This window comes from Gopherus flavomarginatus, chromosome 3 (genome assembly GCF_025201925.1).
Source record: "Gopherus flavomarginatus isolate rGopFla2 chromosome 3, rGopFla2.mat.asm, whole genome shotgun sequence".
Taxonomy (NCBI): Eukaryota; Metazoa; Chordata; order Testudines; family Testudinidae; genus Gopherus; species Gopherus flavomarginatus.
Window position 1 is genome coordinate 262,027,334 of NC_066619.1, and position 24,390 is coordinate 262,051,723.

At 48.3% G+C, this 24,390-nt stretch overlaps 1 long non-coding RNA gene across 1 annotated transcript; it reads left to right on the forward strand.

Moving 5' to 3' along the window:
- Positions 1–3,778: 3,778 nt before the first annotated feature.
- Positions 3,779–13,044, forward strand: LOC127048376 (uncharacterized). Its single transcript, XR_007773605.1, has 2 exons — positions 3,779–4,292; positions 12,866–13,044. It is a non-coding gene; the product is annotated as an uncharacterized LOC127048376 (long non-coding RNA).
- The last annotated feature ends 11,346 nt before the right edge of the window (positions 13,045–24,390 follow it).

A 24,390-nucleotide genomic window follows, 5' to 3' on the forward strand; every position in this document is an offset into this window, starting at 1 on the left:
GCAGGAGATAGATCAGTGTTTTCCTTAGACACACCCCATAGTAATTATAAATGTGCTAAAAATTGTGGGTGACTGAGTTTTTCTTCCTCCCCACATTGACCCATATACTTCATTGTGACATGAAGTAAATTACAGTTAAACGCTTTGGTAGATGAGAGAGTTGGTGTTGAGGCCTAGAATGGGAAGATAACATAAACACAACGTAAAAAATTACCCAAGCAGGCATAACCTTCCACTAAGTCACTTTGTTGTGTTTTCCGTGAGTGGCTGAATTATTGCCTAATCCAGAGGTAGGCAAACTATGGCCCATGGGCCACATCTGGCCCATAGGACCATCCTTCCTGGCCCTTGAGCTCCTGGCCGGGGAGACTATCCCCCAGCCCCTTCCCTGCTGTCCCCCCTCTCCTTGCAGCCTCAGCACATCGCGCTGCCAGTGCTCAGTGGCCCACTGCTCCTGCCAGGCAGCGCGGCTGCGAGCTGCTGCCACTCTGAGCAGCATGGTAAGGGGGCAGGGAGCAGAGGGGGTCTGGGTAAAGGGCAGGGAGTCCTGGGGGGCTATCATAACCTAGTCCCAGATTTGGACCTTAGCGTCCAAAATATGAGGGTTAGCATGAAAACCTCCAAGCTTAGTTACCAGCTTGGACCTGGTAAAGCTGCCACCACCCAAAAAATTAGAGTGTTTTGGGGCACTCTGGTCCCTCCAAACCTTCCCTGGGGACCCCAAGACCCAAATCCCTTGAGTCTCACAACAAAGGGGAATAAACCTTTTCCCTTCCCCCCTCCAGGTGTTCCTGGAGAGATGCACAGAAGCAAGCTCCGTGAATCTAAACAGAGGGATTCCACCCTCCCCGTTTCCAGCCTTGCAAAACAGAAGTACCGAGAGCTAATCTCTCTTCCCCCCTCACCCAGAGGGAATGCGAAGTCAGACGAGTAAATCTAACACACACAGATTTCCCCTTGACTTCTTCCTCCCACCAATTCCCTGGTGAGCACAGACTCAATTCCCTGGAGTTCCCCACTAAAGAAAAACTCCAACAGGTCTTAAAAAGAAAGAAAAATACATAAAAATGGTCTCTCTGTATTAAGGTGACAAATACAGGGTCAATTGCTTAAAAGAAATATGAATAAACAGCCTTATTCAAAAAGAATACAATTCAAAGCACTCCAGCAACTACACACATGTAAAATACAAAAAACATATAAATCACTATCTGATCTTTTGTACTTACAACTGGGAAACAGAAGATTAGAAAGCAAGAAACAGAAATCCTCCCATAGCCAAGAGAGACAGACAGAAGACAAAGAACTCAGACACAAACTTCCCTCCACCCAGACCTGAAAAAGTCTGGTTTCCTGATTGGTCCTCTGGTCAGGTGCTTCAGGTTACTTTTTTTCAGGTGAAAGAGACATTAACCCTTAGCTATCTGTTTATGACACGCCCCGAAATTGCAGACAGTGGGGAAGCTCACTGGCGGCGATTTCCTCCTAGAACTTTAATATAACAGATTAATACAACACATGCACCTTTACATATACCACTAAGTATATAACTAACAGACTTTTACATTTTAAGAATACTTTTTAACTACTGGCTTCTGGGAAACTCTCACGGGAGAGTGCATCAGCTACTTTGTTAGAAGCTCCTGAGATGTGCTGAATTTTAAAATCAAAATCTTGGAGAGCTAAACTTCAACGAAGAAGTTTCTTGTTGTTCCCCTTGGCAGTATGAAGCCACTTTAGTGCAGCATGGTCAGTTTGTAGCTGGAACCACCGTCCCCAAACATATGGGCGTAGCTTTTCCAGGGCGTACACAATGGCGTAGCATTCCTTTTTACTGACTGACCAGTGACTTTCCCTCTCAGACAGTTTCTTGCTGAGAAACACGACAGGCAGGAAGCAACGGATCACAACTTCCATCATGAGAACTGCTCCTATACCACGCTCAGATGCATCCATGGTTACTAGGAATGGCTTGTCAAAGTCCGGGGCCCTGAGCACAGGGTCAGACATGAGCGTTGCCTTAAGTTGGGTAAAGGCCTTTTGACACTCATCAGTCCAGTTAACTGCATTTGGCTGGGTCTTTTTGGTCAGGTCGGTCAGTGGGGCAGCGATTTGGCTGTAGTGTGGTACAAATCGCCTGTAGTACCCGGCCAAGCCTAAGAAGGATTGGACCTGTTTCTTTGACCTTGGGACAGGCCACTTTTGGATAGCATCCACCTTGGCCTGTAGGGGGTTTATGGTTCCTCGCCCCACCTGGTGCCCCAGGTAAGTCACTCTGTTTTGGCCTATTTGACACTTTTTGGCCTTAACAGTTAGTCCGGCCTGCCTGATGCGCTCAAAGATCTTTTCCAGGTGTAGTAGGTGTTCGGGCCAGGAGTCTGAAAAAATGGCCACATCATCGAGGTAGGCAACTTTATATTCTTCCAGTCCTGCTAGTAGACCATTTACCAGCCTCTGGAAGGTGGCGGGTGCATTTCGAAGGCCGAAAGGAAGGACATTAAATTTATACACCCCCGCATGGGTGACGAATGCTGACCTCTCCTTGGCAGGTTCATCTAGCGGTACTTGCCAGTACCCCTTGGTTAAGTCTATTGTAGAGATGAACTGGGCATGTCCCAACTTCTTTAATAGCTCATTGGTGCGTGGCATTGGATAGTTGTCCGGACGAGTTACCGCATTTAGCTTACGGTAGTCCACGCAAAAGCGTATTTCCCCATCTGGTTTGGGTACCAGAACCACTGGAGATGCCCATGCACTGGTAGATGAGCGGATTATACCCATCTGTAGCATGTTTTGGATCTCCCGTTCTATAGCAGCTTGGGCATGAGGAGACACCCGGTAGGGTGGGGTTCTAATTGGGTGAGCATTACCTGTGTCAATGGAGTGGTATGCCCGTTCAGTCCGTCCTGGAATGGCTGAGAACAATGGGGCAAAGCTAGTGCACAGCTCCTTGATTTGTCGCCGCTGCAGACGTTCCAGAGTGGTTGAGAGGTTCACCTCTTCCACGCCACCGTCTTTTTTTCCCGTCGTAGTAGACACCGTCAGGCCACTCAGCATCATCTCCCTGGACTGTAAACTGACAAACCTGTAAGTCTCTGGTATAGAAAGGCTTGAGAGAATTAACATGGTACACTTTAGGCTTTAGTGAGGAATTGGGAAATGCTATAAGGTAGTTCACAGTTCCCAGGCGCTCTTGGACCGTGAATGGCCCTTCCCATGATGCTTCCATCTTATGGGCCTGTTGCGCCTTCAAGACCATAACCTGGTCTCCTACTTTGAAGGAACGTTCTCTGGTATGTCTGTCATACCAGGCCTTTTGCTCTTCCTGAGCATCCTTTAGGTTTTCTTTAGCAAGGGCTAAAGAGTGTCGGAGGGTGCTTTGTAGGTTGCTTACAAAGTCCAGAATGTTAGTTCCTGGAGAAGGCGTAAACCCTTCCCATTGCTGCTTCACCAACTGTAATGGCCCCTTAACCTCGAGATCATACACAAGTTTAAACGGTGAAAACCCTAAACTGGGATGTGGTACAGCCCTGTAGGCAAACAGCAACTGCTGCAACACTAGGTCCCAATTATTGGAGTGTTCGTTGACAAATTTACGTACCATGGCCCCTAAAGTTCCATTAAACCTTTCCACAAGGCCATTGGTTTGATGGTGGTACGGGGTGGCAACCAAGTGGTTCACCCCATGCGTTTCCCACAGTTTTTGCATGGTCCCTGCCAGGAAATTAGATCCTGAATCAGTAAGGATGTCGGAGGGCCAACCTACTGATAGGGAAACCCCCCCAACCCCACCTTACCCAAGGCCCCAGGTTTTTTTCTGAGAATAAAGTAAGAGTAGGCCCTTAGCTAGAAGCAAGAGTTTTAACTCCTGCTAAACTTGTTTTTCTGTACAAAGGGCACGCTGAGGCAAAAAAAATGTGGTCAGGGCCCCAAAAAGAGGAACTAGAATTGGATAAAGGGGAACCAGAAAATCTGTTAAGTTATAACAGCTTTTAGTTTATTATGGTTTATTAAGTTGCTTGTGTGGGCGTAAAATATAACTCATGATCATTTGACCAAAGGTACACCAATAGGTATTTTTGGACCCAAGTTCCTCAAAAAGGCCTGAGCTACGTGCAATAGCGTAACCACAAGTAGGTGGAAAACCAGGTGTCAATGTCCTGACGATCGCGAAACCTGTAAAATGGGGAAGTAACAAAGGAGCAGGCTTGCAAATTAGCTCATAACCGGTATATTAATAGCAATTGTTTTTAGCAGATGGTTAGAAGATGTTATTGTATTAACCAAATAAGGTATCATTGGATGTATGAGTTCATATGATAATTTGCGGTTTTCGGCTTTATAAACCCAGGTATCACTGCTGTAAAGTAGAGCGACTTACCCCTTGCTAGGGGATTTGTCGTCTCTCCGTGTGTACACATGTATCTCTGATTGATCAATAAAGGAGCCTCAGGCTGTCTGATCAACTCAACAGGGTGGTGATCATTTCCACAACAATTTGGTGCATTGGCCGGGAACCCACGAGAGGGCTTCTCCTGGATCGGAGGACCGCAGGCAGTCTCTTTCCAACCCCAGGGCCCAATTAAAAGGTAAGAGACCTTTTGAAATCTCTAATGGGGTTTGGCAGAGGACTGGTCTGTAGGCTCCGGTTTGGGGTAAGTCACAAGCTGGGTTCGAACTTTTAGCCATCAGACAGACCTGACGCCTTTTCTCTGAAAGTCCCAGGTTAGATAACTTTTAAAGATATGAAGTCTTTCTAAGGTTCTGAAAAGGTATGAAGTCTTTCCAAAGGCTCCTAAGGTTTTAAAGGTACTGCCGGCAACCCACGGACCACACTCCTTTCGGTCCGGAGAGTCCTGATCCGTTCTTGGGCTAGCGCGCCCTGGGAGTTGATCGGGGGTCCCCATTCCTACCAGGTCTGGCGGGGATCCGGGTTTTAAAGTTTTTCGCTTTGATGCCTGTGTCAAGAAAGTGCCTGTGTCTGTGTGTGTGAGGGCCAAGCGGCCAGTGTGAGTGACAGCTGTGGGAAGACGCCCCGAGCCTCCTGCGAAGCAAAAGCTCGTAACCGGGAGTGTCTCGAAAGCAAGCCCCACAGCTGAGCTTTGTGTATGTGTGTGGAGAGATTGTGAAGCTTCCTAGCTGGCAGGCCTTGGTAAGTGGCTAGCCTGTTGGGTGCTTGTGTGTTTCCCCGTCCCTTTTCCCTTCCCTTCCATGACCTATGACCCTATGACCGCTCCTCGAGCACTGTCCTTTCAGGACCGCAGGGTCCCTTTTCTGCCCACTGGAGCCATAAGCTCCCTTCCCTTCTCGGAGAGGAGGGAAGCCCCCAGGAAAACCGTACCGCTGGGTCCGTAGCTTCAGAAGCATCGTTGGCTTAAGGCTGGTGCTCTGGGCTGACGACAGGCGTGCGGGGACCGCGGGTTCTCCGGGAGGAAGCCCGTCCCATCCTTTACCTCCTTCCTTGTAGGTACCTGCTGTATGGCGGGTCGGCGAAAGCCTACTCCCATTTCCCCTGCCCAGGGCAGGCAAAGATGCCATTGGTGTTAGAACCGTGGTAATCCTGATAAGCGTTCCCTTGTGTGAGTGGCTTGAGAGAAGTGTTTGTCTGCAGTAAGAATGGAGTCTGGTCCAAAAGGCACTCCTGCTGCTTATATGTATGTGCACCGTGGCCCGTCGACATGTAAATATTTGCAAAAGTGGAATTGATATATCAGAGATGACCCAAAACTGCAATTTCCTGTAGAGGGCAGTTTTGATCTTGACAGGATCGTGCACCTCCGGGGTGCCCTTCTTGCCAATTCTGTAGGACAGGGACAGTTTGATGCTTATTTTGAATGGCATGATGAAATGGGTAAAAGACGTCAGGAATCCCAAGTTAGGAGTCTAAAAGATACCCAAGCAAGTGTTTGAAAGGTATTCAGGGATTAAAAATGCAGAACATGCAGCTACGCAGGCAATAGTGGCTGCCTCTGTGCAAGAACTCTTGCCAAAGGTGGGAGAACAGTTAAGAATTAATATAGAAAGAAAAAAAGATGAAACAGAGTCTAAGCTTACGGTCTTACAAATCCAGACTATACAAGATTTCCAGACTATGCAAGATTCCGCTGGGAAAGGGCCCAGGCGGAGACCAAAACAGGCAGTAACTAAAGCCCAACCCTATATTGGAAATAACCCCCTGACTAACCCTAACCCCTCGGCCTGCTTTTTATGTGGGCAGAAGGGACATTGGAAAGCCAATTGCCCAAAAGTCCAGTGCAAATACTGTAAAAAGGAGGGACACCTTATCAAAAACTGCCCTACGTGACCCCCTAGGCAGTACCCATGGCAGGAGGGAGTGCCTCTTCCTGCTCCACCGCCCCCCTAATAAATGGTGTCCCTACCCCCTGCTTGGTTGACACGGGAGCTTCTAGCTCTACTCTAAGGGCACAAGATTTCTCCACTGTGCCCCTTTCTTCCAAAGTTGTGACTGCAGTAGGAGTGGGAAATGCTCCCATTCCCCACTCTGTACCGTTTTTGGTTTTTTTTGGTCTCTCTAACCGACATGCATTTCTCCTTAGTCTGTGTTCTCCCGTCAACCCATTAGGAAAAAATTTTGTTGTGTGAATTAAATTGTACAATCTGTTGTACCCAAATGGTGTGTATCTGGATATGCCTGATCCCGCTCACAATAAGGCCCTGGCAGCTTTTTAAAGGAACACTCTAAGGAGAAGACTGACCCCAGCCCTTCCTCGTTGCAACAGGAACTGTTGGTTAAGGTCTCTCCCTCCCTGTGGGCATTGTGAGCCGATCATGCTGACCAGGTTGGGCACATTGGATCTGCCCAGCTGGCTGAAATTTGCCTGAACCCAGCAAGACCACTTCCCAAAAATATAGTTAAATCCCTCCTCTCAAACTATACCGAGGAAGGAATTTTATTGTGCTGCTTATGCTGTTGTTCTCCCTATTTTATTTATTGTTTGTAGCCCTGTTATTATTCTCTTTTGTAGTGCACCGATGCTGAGGGGTTGTTGTTGCCTCAGGGAAAGATTGTGTTGAGTCCAGACATGAAAAAAAAAAATGTTGATCATTGAACAGGATGCCTCTGGATGTGGTGTGCGTATGTGGATGGGTGTGCGTGGATAGATAGAAGGGGATTTGGTCGGGAGGCCCGCTCTCCTTGCCAAATTGGTAGTGAAACAATGCCTGTGCCCATAAAAAAAAAAAATAATAATGCAGCAAGAAAAAAGGATCGGGCCCAAACAAACGGCAACCGCGGTTTAAGGAAGTAAGAGAGAAAAAAAAAAAGTTAAAAGTTAACTCTGTAGTTATTCGAAAAAAATTAAGCAGTAAAACTAAGTACAAATGTTAAAAGAAGGTGTTATAAAAATAAAAATCTTGGTTTCTTTAGAATGTCTGTAAATAATCAGCACTCTTGGTGTGTATAATTTTTGTTTTATAATAATTGGTGTTGTTTTGGGTTGTAAAAAATATATATATACTTTTGCCAGAACACAAAACTAAACAAGAAAACAATCCAAAGTTGTGGCTGCAACAGGGCAGTCAAGGCCAGGAGAATGGTAAAAGATTTTGAATCTGTTTTGGTAATAAATAGCAGATAGAAACCATTAAAACTTGACCTGCCTACAAAACAAATACAGAAAAATATGGGGAGTAATTTAAGTAATTCCTCAGTTTTGCCTGCAATCAGAAAGGATATATGTAAAGAAAAAAATATTTTAAGCAAAATAATTTTATTTAAATGTTTAAATGTTGTAATTGCAAGATTTGACCGTAAATAAGGTCACAGACCCCATCCCTTGGACATTAAAGGCTAATAAGACTTTCACTCAGGTTAAGCATGTTCTGGCCTGAGCATTGGCACTGGGCCTCCCTGATTATAAGAAACTCTTTACTCTTTATTGTCATGAAAAAAGGAGGGGATGGCCCTGGGGTCCTCACGCAAACCCGTTGCATATTTTAGTTCCTCTTTGGACCCAGTAGCTGATGGCTTCCCTCTGAAATTTTTTGTCTTTGTATGCTGCAACCTCTTTCTCCAGCTGCGTCCCCTCATGACCTGGCACTATTGCAAGAGTCAGTGTCTAAAAAGGAGAAGGACGGATGGGGAAAAAATGGGTGTTCTCCACACCTTGTGGTGCACTCCAGATGGTCATCTGGTTGCGTCCCGGGCTATGTTCCCCTACCTTGCTCGCGTGGCCCATGGTTTGGCCCGCTTGAGAAAAGGAGGGATGATTGCATCAGGGGTGTGGCATTGGTATGCCTCAAAATTTTTAATCATGGCTCAACAATATTGTAATCCTTGCCCTATTTGTCTGGCACACAACAGTGGAAAACCAGTCCAGACTAGACCTGCAGCTCACCCCACTCCATGAGGACCCTTTGTAAATATTCAGATTGACTTTATAAACATGCCAAAATGCTGTTCTTATCAGTATGTGTTAGTTTTAGTAATATATTTCCTTATAAAAAGGCTTATGCCAAAACGGTTGTGAAGCTTTGGCATTCTTGTAAATAGCAACAGTGAATGTAAACCTAATTTTACTGGACAAATTATAACTAAGTTATGTGCAGCTTCACAGATCTAGTATGGCCAAATGCACTTACAAGGCCACTTCCAACGCACTCCGCCCTTATAAAATTTCTACCAGGGCACCCAATGCAACTATCAACAGTGCCCTGCTGGCTTTGGCTCAGGTGGACATTTATTTAATAAATGACACAATGCATAATTATCGCCAGGCACTAATAAAATGTGTTAAGTCTTTTTAAATACAGTAGCTCTGCTGCTTGCTGAAACCAGAAGACTGGGTGTACATGGAGGTCCACCAGTGAGGAACTGCCCTGGCTCCATGCTGAAAGACCCTTATCAAATCCTGTTAATTACCAACACTGCTGTGAAGTGCCAAGAATTGACTACCTGCCCATGTTCCTCACTGTGATGACTCTCTGACTAATGATTGGTCTATCTTTCCTTCTGGTGTTGTTGCTCTTTCTGGACGGCAGGAGTGAAGGACAAGGTAAAAGAACTGGTAACTTCTCCTTTGCTTGCTGACAGACCCACTGAGCCTTTGAATTTTGCTAAGAAAACAACCTCTCCACCTGAGGACATAATAAAGCCTCCAAGCAAGCAAGGTGATTGTGCTAGTAACCTCTCCCTTGCTGCCTCACTGCTGGACAGCTAAGTGAATTAAGACTACGAAATCTTGAAGAATAGCTTGCAGAAGCTAGCCAAAACTACCTGAAAATGAGACTTTTAATGTTCCTTAGCCTCTCCTCTTTAATGACCTTGGGATGGGGATGGAAAAGTAATATTTTCTAAATATTTCTCCAATTAGTAGCCTTACTTGTAAGCTCACTGCTGACACCACTAGTAAATAACCAAACATATACCCACAGGACTTGTCTAACCACGGGAATATTTTTCTACTTAGAGACTATTTCAGTAACCAACAACATAGCCTGTACCCTGTTATAGTATTTTCTCTCCCATATAATGAACCTAAAGCCTCCTGAAAAAGTATCTGAGTGTATGACCAGCAGTTGTGGTATGGTTCTTCTAGGAAAAAGAAACCCAAGGGGGTTCAGATGGACCATACTTAATGCCAGGCTAGGAACTATCAAATTTGCCCTGCCCTTATCCCACTTCCAGATCACTTCTACCTGCCCCAATTGCTCCTGAGGGGCTACCCTTGGGTTGGTATAGACTTGGGGTGCATCCTCCTACCAAAGGAGGGATTTAACTGGCTCCTTGCGGGACGGGGCAAATAGTGCCGCTCCTGTCTGAAATATTTACAAAAATCAACAGCATAATGAAAATTGGGCCAATTGGCCCAGGACATAGGCTTATCTCCGGGGCACAAGTAAGCAGTATCTGGGCTGGAGTGGACGAATTACATGTTGTCTCCATCCTTAGTTCTTTAACCCAAGATTTACTGCTAAAATGCTCTTAAGCATCGCTGAAACAGGCATGGCAATGTGGGATAAAATGGATATTGGGATTTATTCCCAGTTCAGGTGATTGCCGTACAGGTGAGGTCCCCTGGCCATGCCAGGCTATTCCAGAACTACTAGACGAATCCCATCCTTCCCTTGCTCCCCCCACGGCCTCCCCTTTAGTTAAGCCTCCCGTAGTAACTCCATCCCTCAATATCTCAGAAAATCATGCCTGTTCCGAGCCCCAATCAGACCCATATTTACCCAAGACCTCGACCATTATACAATGGCCCAGACCCTCTTCCTCTGGTGATTTGTTTTCCTATTGCGTATCCAAGTTAATCTTCTCATTGCATGGCCATGTATACCAACGGTATGTTAAATGGAATGCGTTTGGTATGGTGTATCTTAGTTACCGTAATATAACCTCTTATGTTACTTATACAGGAGAACCTGACCAAGCTGAAATTTACATAGACACGTGGGACACTGACCATGATATAGACCTCGTGTTAGTCCCAGGCACTTGTTGGCCACTTACTGAAAAGGGTCCAGAATGTTTTATAGCCACTCGTGCCACCAGAACTAATGTTACAGTTGAAAGGATATGCTTAGCCACTGTAGGATTTCTTTGTGTCCAGGATCTTCCCCTCACTGTAAATATCACTTGTACTCTACTTCAATACACCCCTTCCCATTCAATTAACACTTTCCTGGCTAAGGAGGGCATTCAGGTTCAGAACCAACAATTATGGTATGAGCCTACAGAAAAACCTCACTTATCAGGATTTAAATGGACAATCCTAAATGCCACTTTAGGAACCATCCATTTTTCTTTTCCCCTCACTCACTTTCAAATCGCCGCCACTTACTCTAACTGCTCTAAAGGCGCAGCCATACGCCTGATGGAACAACAAGCTTGACTTAAAGATAGCAGAAAAAGGAGAGATATTGTTGATACTCTGCTGCACGGTGCTAACACTGCAGCCTCAGCTTGGACTGTTTACAAAACGCAGGAACATGAGGGCCATCTGGGACAATTAGACCAGGCCGCAGGGTTTATCTCTGGGACTCAGATTACTGAGGAAAAGGCCGGTATAGGTGCACTCCATACTATCTCAGCACTAAGCATTGTTACCCAGGACCTGCTTAAGCATATGGTCCATCAGGCTACTGTATCAGGAAAGGCATTGCAGTGGGATCAGGCGTGTTCAGAAGTACAGGATTATCTCAATACCATCCTTTTCTCCTTACGTAAGGACCTCGAACAGCAGTGCTGGCCCACTGCCCTTACTAATACATCTGGTATACCCCCCTATTTGTGGCCATGGAGACATACTTGGAAGTTTTCTGAATGGAAGTGTTGGCGCTCACAGTGTTCCTTCCGGGCTTATGGACCCATGAAAGGATTTTGGGCCCCCACTTACCGTATTCTCCCAGGCCCTTGGGGTGGTTGCTTGTGGGACTGGGTAATTCATCGAGATGTTTGGGAAATTAAGCCCCCTGGCGGTCCTAACCGCTTCTTAATCGGTGCCCCAGCTATAGCCCCTGACCTTTGGATAGGTCTAGGTGACCTCTGGACCTATTGGCCCTTACAGCCCCCACAACTACAATGCTTTAGAAAACGACACCCCGGAGAGGTGGTAACTGTCCATCACCGGGTATGTTGGGAGGGTCTTGGCAGCTTGCAAGATTTAGCCTCCCATACCCTTGTGTCCGCCAATAACAGTTGTGTCCATGTCAATTCATCTATTATCTATGATGTGGCCTTTAACCTCCACACTAACTCAGGTACTCATAATATTTATTGGCCCGCAAAAAAGGATTATCAGGTTTATTTGGAGTTTCAGGTCCCTTTCGACTGGACATCTGTTGTCCCTGACAAATTTCACTCATTGTTATCTCTTCTGCCAGAAATCCGATCTATTTCACAATTGCAAACTCAAATTCATTATTTAGAAACTGTTTATCAGGAAGCTATGAACGCCCTCCAAACTGTTCACTTAGTATCTTCCCTCTGTGTTAAAAGCGACATTCTCTGCCAATTCACAAAAAATTGTTCAGTCACCTCATCACCCCGGTACGTATGGCTCCTCCTTGGCATTAGCACGTTTACTGTTGTGTGTATCTGCTGCTGGTGTTGCTGTTGTTGCTGGTCACATTGCACATGCCCTTGTGCAACTTCCCGTTCCTATACCCCACCACAGTTAGTATCCCTTAACCCATTAATGGAATCGACTTTAGCCAATGAGGATCGCCTGCATTATGCCACGCTAAATGCTTCCTTAAAAGAAGCCACCTATGCCAGCATTCCAAACTTAACCCTCATCCGGAGATCCAGGACTTAATGGATATCCAGAGTGAGGAGTTTGATGCCATGTAAGACAAAGGCATCAAAAAGGAGGGAGTTGATAGGGAAACCCCCCCGACCCCACCTTACCCAAGGCCCCAAGTTTTTTTCTGAGAATAAAGTAAGAGTAGGCCCTTAGCTAGAAGCAAGAGTTTTAACTCCTGCTAAACTTGTTTTTCTGTACAAAGGGCACGCTGAGGCAAAAAAAATGTGGTCAGGGCCCCAAAAAGAGGAACTGGAATTGGATAAAGGGGAACCAGAAAATCTGTTAAGTTATAACAGCTTTTAGTTTATTATGGTTTATTAAGTTGCTTGTGTGGGCGTAAAATATAACTCATGATCATTTGACCAAAGGTACACCAATAGGTATTTTTGGACCCAAGTTCCTCAAAAAGGCCTGAGCTACGTGCAATAGCGTAACCACAAGTAGGTGGAAAACCAGGTGTCAATGTCCTGACGATCGCGAAACCTGTAAAATGGGGAAGTAACAAAGGAGCAGGCTTGCAAATTAGCTCATAACCGGTATATTAATAGCAATTGTTTTTAGCAGATGGTTAGAAGGTGTTATTGTATTAACCAAATAAGGTATCATCGGATGTATGAGTTCATATGATAATTTGCGGTTTTCGGCTTTATAAACCCAGGTATCACTGCTGTAAGGTAGAGCGACTTACCCCTTGCTAGGGGATTTGTCGTCTCTCCGTGTGTACACATGTATCTCTGATTGATCAATAAAGGAGCCTCAGGCTGTCTGATCAACTCAACAGGGTGGTGATCATTTCCACGACACTACCCTGGCAAAAATGTCTGTTAGGGCCAGGCACACAGTGTTAGCCCTGGTGTTGCCTAGAGCTACTGCTTCCGGCCATCAGGTAGCAAAGTCCACTAAAGTCAGTACGTACTGCTTTCCTCTGGGCGTATTTTTTGGGAAAGGACCCAGAATATCCACAGCTACTTGCTGAAATTGGACCTCAATTATGGGGAGTGGCTGGAGAGGGGCCTTGACCTGGTCTTGGGGTTTTTCCACTCTTTGGCATACCTCACAAGACCGGACATACTTGGCAACGTTCTTGCCCATCCCCTCCCAGTGGAAGGACTTCCCTAACCGGTCCTTGGTTCTGTTCACCCCAGCATGGCCACTGGGATGATCATGGGCTAAGTTTAAGAGCTTCCCCCGGTACTTAGTTGGAACCACCAACTGTTTTTGCGGCTGCCATTCTTCCCGGTGTCCACCAGAAAGAATCTTCTTGTATAAAAGTCCTTGGTCTATAACAAACCGGGATCGATTAGAAGAGCTGAGAGGCGGTGGGGTGCTTCGTGCCGCCGCCCACGCTTTCTGAAGGCTGTCATCTGCTTCCTGCTCAGTCTGGAACTGTTCCCTTGAGGCTGGAGTCACCAGTTCTTTCTCAGACTGGGGACTTGGGCTTGGTCCCTTTGGAAGCGATGTAGGTGATGGGGTTGTTTCCGTTGCTGGTGAACCGCTCTCCGCTGGTGCACCTGAGGGTATTTTAGGCTCTGGCTGAGCCTTTTGGGTATGGCTGTTTGTTGCTTCTGCCAGTTTTGGCTCGCTGGCGCCCTCTGGCGTTGAGTTTGAAGATGTGGTTGCAATTGCTGGGGCTGGTTGCTGTTCCAGTTCTGGGCCTGGGACTGGAGGTGCTGTGGCTGTTTCAGTGGTTGGCATGGAATCTGGGTCCCCTACCTCTGTCTGGGTCTCTGGTAACACAGACGGGGCGTCTGTGAACGGCTCAGGAACAGGAATGGGTCTGGAAGCTTGCCTGGTTTGGCTACGTGTAACCATTCCCACTCTCTTGGCCCGCTTCACCTGGTTGGCCAAGTCTTTCCCCAGTAGCATGGGGATAGGATAATTGTCATAGACTGCAAAAGTCCACATTCCTGACCAGCCTTTGTACTGGACAGGCAGTTTAGCTATAGGCAAGTCTACAGCTTGTGACATGAAGGGGTAAATTGTCACTTGGGCCTTTGGGTTGATGAATTTGGGGTCTACGAAGGATTGGTGGATAGCTGACACTTGTGCCCCCGTGTCTCTCCACGCAGTAACCTTCTTTCCGCCCACTCTCAAATTTTCCCTTCGCTCCAAGGGTATTTGAGAGGCATCTGGGCCTGGGGATCTTTGGTGTGATGGTGGTGTAATGAACTGCACTCGGATGGCGTTTTTTGGACAGTTGGCCTTGATATGTCCCAGTTCATTACATTTAAAGCATCTTCCATCTGATGGGTCACTGAGTCGAGGTGAGTTACTGGAGACTGGTGAGGTGGAAGAATAGGGCGTCTGTGGCGTTACTTGGGTTGTATGTGGGGTCTTTGGCTGTCCTCGGTTGTAGGGTTTATGGTAGGTGTGCCCCCTGGGGTATTCGTTCCCCTTGACAGTAGCTTTCTTGCTTTCTGCCACTTCCATCCATCTGGCTCCAATCTCCCCCGCCTCAGTGAGTTTTTTGGGTTTTCCATCTTGTATGTACCGTGTTATGTCCTCAGGAACACCATCCAAGAACTGCTCCATTTGTATGAGGAGGTGCAGTTCTTCCAAGGATTTAACATTGTGTCCTGATATCCAGGCCTCATAATTTTTCCCAACGTAGTAGGCGTGTTTGGGAAATGACACATCTAGTTTCCACTTTTGGGTTCTGAAACGCTGACGGGCATGATCCGGGGTTATCCCCATTCTGTATCTGGCCTTGGTTTGAAAAAGTTTATAGTCGTTCATGTTCTCCTTAGGCATTTCAGCTGCCACCTCTGCTAAAGGTCCACTGAGCTGTGGCCTCAATTCTACCATGTACTGGTCTTCAGAGATGCAGTACCCAAGACAGGCTCTTTCAAAATTTTCCAAGAAGGCCTCAGTGTCATCACCTGCCCTGTAGGTGGGAAATTTCCTGTGATGTGGAACCATAATTGGCGAAGGGTTGTTAGGATTGGCTGGCGCATGCAGCCCAGCTTGCGCTAAGTCTAGTTCATGTTTTCTCTGTTTTTCCTTCTCTTCACTTTCTTTTTGTTGTTTTTCCATTTCTCTGCGGTGGGCCATGTCTCCTTCTTCTTGTTTCCTTCTGTGGGCCACCTCCTCTTCTTCTAGTTTTCTTTTGTGGGCTGCGTCTTTGGCTGCTTGTTCTCTTTTGTAGGCTGCCAGTTTGATGCTTTCTTCCTTTTCTTTCAGCTCCAGTTGTCGCCTGTGTTCAGCTTCTTTGATTTGTTCTTCTGCCTCCCTTTTTTCCTTGGAAGTCATGGTTCCTGTTTTCTTGTGTTGGGGTGCCCTCTGGTGTTTATTATCTGAACTACAGGCTCTGATGCCTCCTGGGGTCTGCCTAGCAACAGTGCCTTTTCCCCTTTCTTCCTCTAGCTAATCTTTTCAATGTAAAGTAAACCAGAAAAACCACTTTATTTTCACGTGTATAGTGCTGGTAATTGCCTCCTAATGGGAGTGCTATTGTCTGACAAAAGACCTGTTTGTCACAGCTTAATGGTTCCTTGCTTAATATGCAAGCCAAAAACTGCAAGAGAGAGCAGAGAAAAAAAATTCTCTCTGGTTCCCTTTTAAAACCAAACTGTTTCTCTCTGCTTAAAAGCCCCTAGCAGAGAAAAGAAAAATATAATATTCCTACTGGCTTCTGGATTCTATCTATCCCACCACGGCACACCATGTCATAACCTAGTCCCAGGTTTGGACCTTAGCGTCCAAAATATGGGGGTTAGCATGAAAACCTCCAAGCTTAGTTACCAGCTTGGACCTGGTAAAGCTGCCACCACCCAAAAAATTAGAGTGTTTTGGGGCACTCTGGTCCCCCAAACCTTCCCTGGGGACCCCAAGACCCAAATCCCTTGAGTCTCACAACAAAGGGGAATAAACCTTTTCCCTTCCCCCCTCCAGGTGTTCCTGGAGAGATGCACAGAAGCAAGCTCCGTGAATCTAAACAGAGGGATTCCACCCTCCCCGTTTCCAGCCTTGCAAAACAGAAGTACCGAGAGCTAATCTCTCTTCCCCCCTCACCCAGAGGGAATGCGAAGTCAGACGAGTAAATCTAACACACACAGATTTCCCCTTGACTTCTTCCTCCCACCAATTCCCTGGTGAGCACAGACTCAATTCCCTGGAGTTCCCCACTAAAGAAAAACTCCAACAGGTCTTAAAAAGAAAGCTTTATGTAAAAAGAAAGAAAAATACATAAAAATGGTCTCTCTGTATTAAGGTGACAAATACAGGGTCAATTGCTTAAAAGAAATATGAATAAACAGCCTTATTCAAAAAGAATACAATTCAAAGCACTCCAGCAACTACACACATGTAAAATACAAAAAAACATATAAATCACTATCTGATCTTTTGTACTTACAACTGGGAAACAGAAGATTAGAAAGCAAGAGACAGAAACCATAGCCGAGAGAGACAGACAGAAGACAAAGAACTCAGACACAAACTTCCCTCCACGCAGACCTGAAAAAGTCTGGTTTCCTGATTGGTCCTCTGGTCAGGTGCTTCAGGTTACTTTTTTTCAGGTGAAAGAGACATTAACCCTTAGCTATCTGTTTATGACAGGGGCAGTCAGGGGACAGGGAGCAGGGGGGGTTGGATGGGGTAGTGGTTCAGGGGTGTGAATAGGGGTCAGAGGATGGAGAATGGGGAGGTTGGATAGGCGTGGGAGTCCCACGGGGATCTGTCAGGGGGCAGGGGTGTGGATAGGGGTCAGGACAGTCAGGGGACAGGGAGCAGGGGGGTTGGATAGGAGGTGGGGCCTGGGGGGTGGTTAGGGGACAAGGAGCAGGGGGGGGTTGGATGGGTTGGAGGTTCTGAGGGGGGCAGTCAGGGAGTGGGAAATGGGACGGATTGGATAGGGGGTGGGGGCCAGGCTGTTTGGGGAGGCACAGCCTTCCCTACCCAGCCCTCCATACAATTTCAGAACCCCAATGTGGCCTTTGGGCCAAAAAGTTTGCCCACCCGGCCTAATCTCTACAATTCTGAGAACGGGTCCCGGTTGCAATGATTCAAATAAGCATTTTACCACAACCTGTTACTGATCCCAGTTTGCAAGAGTCACAGGGTTTTGTCTGGAAAAATAACTTCTTCGAGTGCTTGCTCATATCGATTCCAACTAGGTGTGCACGCTCGTCGGAAGATTTTTACCCTAGCAACACTCAGTGGGTCGTCTGGGCGCCCCTTGGAGTGGCGCCACTATGGCGCTGGATATATACCCCTGCTGACCCAACGGCCCTTCAGTTCCTTCTTACCGCATGTGTCGGTCACTGGAACAGTGGAATGCAGCTTAGCTGACCTCCACCTCCCTAGCTACTCGTAGTTCTCTCATTATTCTTGTGTATATAGTTGAAATTTCTATACTTGCAGTTAGTTTTATTAGTTCTATAATATAGTTAATGTATATAGTTAAGAGGGGTTCGGGGATTAGCCCCTTCCCCGCACCCAGTGCCGAGGCCTATGCCGGGTTTCAAACCATGCTCAGCGTGTCACAAGCCGATGCCAACAGGAGATCCTCACGACTCCTGCCTTAAGTGTCTTGGGGAATCCCACCTAGCCGATAAGTGCTGGATCTGCAAGGCCTTCAAGCCGAGGACAAAGAAGGAGCGAGACTTTCGTCTCAAACAGTTCCTGATGGAGGCAGCTCTTACTCCTCCACCCTCGGCACCGAGCGCTGGTCAATCCGCTGGAAGAAGCGCTTCTTCGGCACCAGATCGCACTGGTACCGCTAAGGCCTCTCGGCACCATCTCCAGCACCGGTGTCTGCTCGGCACCCTTCTCTCTCCTCGAGGGTGAAGAGGCATAAGACATCCGCTGCTTCCGTGCCATCTGCACCGCAGCCAGAGCACCCGGCTAGCTCGGACCGCCCGGCACCTACACCTTCTGCGGCACCGACATCATTGGCACTGTTGATTCCGGTCCCGCAAGGGCCGTTGAGGCCGGTGCCTCAAAGCTCCCTGCTAAGAGCCGTGGTTGAGCTCACTATTCCCTCCAAGCCGGAGACATTTTCCACGGTGAGGGATCTGATCGCAATGACAGAGTCTGCGCTGCCTCAACCCCTTTTCAGAAAACAGGGGGTGTGGCACCGCCGGTGCGGGTCATACAATCTGTGGGCATGCCTGCCTTGATGAGACTACCCTCTCTCGGCACCGCAGAGCGGCACCGCTCTCGATCGCAATCCTGCCGGCGTTCCAGGTCCTGTCGCCGATCCCGGTCCCAACGCCGCTCGCAGTCCCGGCACCAATCCCCTTCTCGGCACCGGTCACACTCACGGCACCGATCAGCGTCCCGTTCGCTGGCCCGGTACTCTCGCCACCAGTCCATCTCCCGGCACCGCTCCAGGCACCGTGACTCTCATAGCCACTCCAGACGCCGAGCTTTGAGATCCCGGTTGACCTCCCGGCACCGCTCCGGTCGTAGGTCCCGTATGGCTCCCGGTACCATTCCCTAGTGCCACACAGAGCAAGATCAATCAGAGAGGGAGACTCTTCCCAGGGTTTTTCAGCCCCTCCTTGGCCATCCCAACACGCATCGGTGTCGTCTCATGCGGACAGTTCCTATGCACAGGACCGTGACTCCGATGTGCCCGCCAGAATCTTCCAGGAGACCCAGGCCCAAGATCAAGGCCCCCATCAGTGGTCATTCTGGACACTTCGGGCGTATCATCAGGCCCAAGGTGTACCTCCGGTCCCATCTCGCTCTGCCCCATCGGAGCACCGGGTGCCGGAGGCGACTATCAGCCATCCCCCTCCTACCAATACGGAGGAGGCGCCAGTTCAGCCACCAGACTCCCAGATCCCACGGGAGCCAGAGGGCATCCAAGAGCATGAGGCCACACAGGACCCGCTTGTCCCTGGTCTTTCCTCTTCCTTCTCTACCGGTGAGGCAGTGGCGGGGACATCCTCCACGGGCCCTCCTCCGATTGACCTGAGGGCCCATCAGGACCTCCTGAGACATTTGGCACTCAATATGAATCTCCAGGTGGAGGAGGTCCCGGAGATAGAGGACCCGGTGGTGGATATTCTGTCAGCTGACGCCCCCACAGGAGTGGCCTTACCATTTATCCAAACGATCCAGGCCAATGCTGATACCATCTGGCAGTCTCCAGCCTCCATTCCACCTGCTGCCAGGGGAGTTGAGCGCAAGTACATGGTGCCCTCCAAGGGGTACGAGTACCTATACGTCCATCCTCCTCCCTGCTCCCTCGTCGTACAGTCTGTCAATGAGAGGGAACGTCATGGCCAGCAAGCTCCGGCTCCAAAATCAAAGGAGGCTAGCGCATGGACTTACTGGGCTGTAAGATATACTCTGCAGGGGCCTCCAACTCCGGGTGGCAAACCAACAAGCCCTGCTTAGCCACTACAACTGCAACACCTGGGCAGCAGTGGGCAAGTTTACAGAGTTAGTCTCTCAGGACTCCCATCAGGAGTTTGCGGCCCTCTTGGAGGAAGGGAAAAAAGTGGCGAGAACTTCCCTCCAGGCCTCATTGGATGCAGCTGACTTCGCAGCCAGGACTCTGGCATCAGGAGTTGCCATGAGACGCATTTCATGGCTTCAAGTTTCAGGCCTCCCGTCGGAACTGCAACATACGATACAGGACCTGCCCTTTGATGGTAGAGGCCTGTTTTCTGAAAAGATGGACCCTAGGCTGCAAAGCCTGAAGGACAACAGGGTCATTATGCACTCTCTTGGCATGCACACGCTGGTGACTCAGCGCCGGCCTTTCCGCCCCCAGCCTCACTGCCCTTACCCTCTGCCTAGACAGAGGCAGGACTTTGGCAGAAGGCGTGGTAGAGCCGGTCATAGACGACAGTCAGGACCCCAAGGGGGCCAAAATCAGGGTCCCACCAAACCACCCACGGGGCCAAAGCCAAACTTTTGAAGGTGCACCCGAGGACGGCGTACCAGTTACTTTCCAGGATCCTTTCCCTCCTTTTTCCAACTGCCTCTCCTTTTTCCTCCCTTCAGATCGTTGGGTCCTATGCACGGTGGAACTTGGGTACCACCTCCAGTTTATTTTGCCCCCTCCCTTCCACCCCCCATCCTCGTCCCTCTTCAAGGACCCCTCTCACGAGCAATTCCTCTAACAAAAGGTGCGGACGTTCCTTGCCATGGGAGCCATAGAGGAGGTACCAAAGGACGAAAGGGGCAAGGGGTTCTACTCCCGCTATTTTCTAATCCCCAAGGCGAAGGGAGGTCTCAGACCTATCCTAGACCTGCGAGAACTCAACAAGTTCCTGATAAAGTTGAAGTTCTGCATGGTATCCCTGGGGACCATCATCCCGTCCTTGGATCCCGGAGACTGGTATGCCGCCCTCGACATGAAGGATGCGTATTTTCATATCGCCATTTATCCTCCACACAGGCGGTACCTCCAGTTTGTAGCCAACCGTCAGCATTTCCAGTTTACGGTCGTACCGTTTGGCCTCTCTACAGCCCCAAGAGTATTCACAAAGTGCATGGCTGTAGTCTCTGCCTCCCTCCGCCACAGTCGGATGCATGTTTTTCCGTATCTGGACGATTGGCTCATCCGAGGGACCTCTGAGACACAAGTCACCCATCATCTGGGCATCTTCAAGGACCTATTCATACGTCTAAGCCTGATGATCAATACAGAGAAATCCACTCTGGTTCCCACACAGAGGATAGACTTCATTGGGGCCATCCTGGACTCCAATCTCGCCAGAGCCTGCTTACCACAGCCTTGGTTTCAGGCGATTGGTAACAATTATCCGAGGCCTGCAGAACTTTCCGACGACTTCGGCTCGCACTTGTCTCGGTCTCCTGGGTCACATGGCTGCCTGCACGTTCGTGACCAAACACGCCAGGTTACGCCTGAGTCCCCTCCAATCTTGGCTCAACTTGGTATACTACCCGGGCAGAGACGCCACAGACATGATAGTCACCATTCCCCCGAGCATCCTAGGCTCCCTCGACTGGTGGCTGACACCCTCCCTGGTATGTGCAGGGATGCCGTTCCATCCGCCCCAGCCTTCTATGTCCCTGACGACGGACGTGTCATCTCTCGGCTGGGGTGCTCACCTTGGACATCTTCGCACTCAAGGCCTTTGGTCATCTCAGGAGCTGGCCTTGCATATCAATGTCCAAGAGCTGAGAGCAGTCCGCCTTGCGTGCCAGGCGTTTCAACAGCATTTGCAAGGCCGTTGTGTCTCAGTGTTCACAGACAACACAACGGCCATGTATTACATAAATAAGCAGGGAGGGACATGGTCTTTCCCCTTTTGTCAGGAAGCCATCCAACTCTGGGACTTTTGTATAGCCCACTCGATAGATCTGGTAGTGTCCTTTCTGGCGGATCGACTCAGCAGATCATTCCTGTCCCACGAGTGGTCGATTCGTCTGGACATTATTCATTCTGTTTTCTGGAAGTGGGGATTTCCCCACATAGACCTCTTCGCTTCCCGCGAGAACAGGAAATGCCAGTTGTTCTGCTCCTTCCAAGGTCTCTCCCTGGGTTCGATCTCAGACACTTTCCTGATGCTGTGGACAAGCCAACTGCTTTACGCCTTTTCACCGTTCCTGCTGGTTCACAGGGTCCTGCTAAAGCTCTGCAGGGATGGAGCTCGCTTGATCATGATCACTCCAGCGTGGCCCAGGCAGCACTGGTACACCATGTTGCTCAACCTGTCGATAGCCAACCCAATTACCCTGCCTCTTCGCCCAGACCTCATAACTCAGGACCACGGCAGACTTCACCACCCAGACCTGCAGTCTCTTAACCTCACGGCATGGCTGCTGCATGGTTAAGCCAGTCAGAGTTACGTTGCTCTGCCTCAGTACAACAAGTACTCCTGGGTAGCAGGAAACCTTCCACTCGGTCAACGTATCTGGCCAAGTGGAAGCGTTTCTCCCGCTGGTGGGTATCACAGAATGTTACTCTCACCGAGGTCTTGATCCCCACCATTTTGGACTACCTCTGGTCTCTCAAACAGCAGGGCCTAGCAGTATCACCATTGGCGGCCATCCCTACCTTCCACCCAGGGGAAAGTGGCCACTCTGTGTTCTCGCACCCTATGGTTTCTAGGTTCCTCAAGGGCTTGAAGCACCTATACCCCCAAGTATGCTGCCCCGCCCCTACCTGGGACCTCAACCTGGTTCTAACCAGATTTATGTCTGCCCCATTTGAGCCGTTAGCAACCTGCTCGCTACTATACCTGTCCCGGAAGACAGCTTTCCTCATAGCCATTACATTGGCCAGACGAGTCTCCAAGCTTCAGGCTCTCACGGTGGACCCACCGTATACCGTGTTTCACAAGGACAAGGTGCAGTTGCCACCACACCTGGCATTCCTCCCTAAGGTGGTATTGGCCTTTCATGTCAACCAGGATATCTTCCTTCCGGTCTTCTTCCCGAAGCTGCACTCATCACGATGGGAGCAACAATTGCACTCCCCAGATGTCCATGGAGTGCTCGCATTTTATATTGAGCGGACAAACCCTTTCGTAAAACGCTCCAACTCTTCGTCGCTGTGGCAGACCGAATGAAGGGCCTATCGGTCTCCTCCCAGAGGATCTCATCTTGGGTGACGGCGTGCATCCGTACTTGTTATGACTTGGCTCATGATCCCTCGAGCCACCTCACCGCTCATTCTACCAGAGCTCAGGCTTCATCGGCCGCCTTCCTGGCTCATGTGCCCATCCAGGAGATATGTCGCGCAGCTACCTGGTCCTCGGTCCACATCTTTGCCTCTCATTACACTCTGGTTCAACAGTCCAGAGATGATGCAGCCTTTGGCTCAGCAGTTTTGCATTCTGCAACATCTTACTCCGACCCCACCGCCTAGGTAAGGCTTGGGAATCACCTAACTGGAATCGATATGAGCAAGCACTTGAAGAAGAAAAGACGGTTACTCACCTTTGTAACTGTTGTTCTTCGAGATGTGTTGCTCATATCCATTCCAAACTCGCTCTCCTTCCCCTCTGTCGGAGTAACCGGCAAGAAGGAACTGAAGGGCCATTGGGTCAGCAGGGGTATATATCCAGCACCATAGCGGCTCCACTCCAGGGGGTGCCCAGCCGACCCACCGAGTGTTGCGAGGATAAAAATCTTCCGACGAGTGTGCACGCAGTGCGCGCACACCTAACTGGAATGGATATGAGCAACACATCTCGAAGAACAACAGTTACAAAGGTGAGTAACCATCTTTTTCTGCACACCGTAAAATCAGATATTTTCACTTTCTCAAATCTAATTTTACACAAACAGAAGAAACAACATATGATGAAGCAAAAGGTGAATGATCATTCTCTTTGGTTTTATCTTCAGGCTTTACTTTTATTCTGACGGATGACACTTGTGTTTGACTTCCTTTTATAAAACTTTTTTACAATTTTTCTTTGACCTGTGCATCTCTGCATGTAAATATTAACATTTTGCACTTCCATTGCATCTTCCAACTGTGGTCATTGTATGTAGAGATTATGTGATGGAGTGGTGTGATGAAATTTTTATCTGCATGAGTTTGGGATGGCCACATTACTCAAGGGAGTTGTTCTGGTCATCTCAAATCTCTAAAATGTGGAAAGCTTAAAAATATTGATACTATATTTCAGATTCATCCACATATAAAAGTTCTTGGAATTCTGAATCCAACTGTGCAGGCCTCTGGGGTAGAGGAAAATTAAAACAAAACAAATTTTAGAAACTTAAAAAAATTATCCAAAATAGTTTTCTCATAAAGAATGTAATGAGTTCAAGATATCTTGGAATTGTTTGAAGATTAGCAGTAAATGCTCCTAGAGTAATAGTTTTAGGCCAAAAGGAACCTTTAGATCATCTAGTCTGACCACCTGTATGTCACAGTCCATTAGATTTCACCCCATGGCCCCTGTATTGAGCCCAATAACTTGTGTTTGGCTAAAGCCTATCTTCCAAAAAGTGTTGTATCCCACTGGAAAAGCTGTGAACGCATATATCTTGTTTCAGTAGTGTGCACCTTCCATTTCTAGCCATGAAGCCTCATAAGAAATGAGACCTTAAATCTGCTACTCAGTCACAAAGTGAATAGTCTCTGTGCTGGGGAAGAAATTCCACATTTGCTGAGGAAAGAGGAAAAGATTGTTCTTGCAGTCTTCTTTAAAATGGTGGTTCTTTGAGGCTGCTCGTAGAGTTG